Below are 649 nucleotides of genomic sequence, written 5' to 3'. Positions count from 1 at the left end.
CTGCAATATCAAAGAAATTAGATCATTATGGGATGAATTATTCTCCAACACCTACTATGATGGAAGAGAATTCATCTGGGCAATTTGTGGATGTTCAACCTTCATATGAGACTTTAAATGCTATCAATAGATCCAACAATCCTTATTCGAACTATTATAAATCAGGTTAGAAGAATCATCCAAATTTTAATTGGAATAACAATTCTGCTAAACAATTCTGCAAAAAATCAACAATGGGCAAACAACCCAATAAACCCATTAGGAAATTCGTCCAACCCAAGAAATGTTAATTATAGACCTTCTTATCCTCTAGGATTTAACAGTAACACTCAAATTAAGAAAAATAAGTTGTATATGGAAGAGATGATATTAAGCATGGGTCAATAATTGCATAATCAAGGAAATCAATTACAAATTCAAGGAAATCAATTACAAAATCAAGGAATTGCTATTAAGAATATTGAAAATCAATTAGGGCATATCACTAATGCGCTTAGTAACCGAACATTAGGAACTTTTCCTCGTACTGTGGAACCAAATCCTAACGATCAAGGAAAAGAACAAATCAAAGTGATACAATTACGAAGTGGAAAAGAATTGGAAACAAGAGTGCAGAAAAAAACAAAAACTGAAAAAGAGAAAGTGGATA

Source organism: Phalaenopsis equestris, unplaced genomic scaffold, assembly GCF_001263595.1.
Source record: "Phalaenopsis equestris unplaced genomic scaffold, ASM126359v1 Scaffold000777, whole genome shotgun sequence".
Lineage (NCBI taxonomy): Eukaryota > Viridiplantae > Streptophyta > Magnoliopsida > Asparagales > Orchidaceae > Phalaenopsis > Phalaenopsis equestris.
This window is presented reverse-complemented; position numbering follows the sequence as displayed.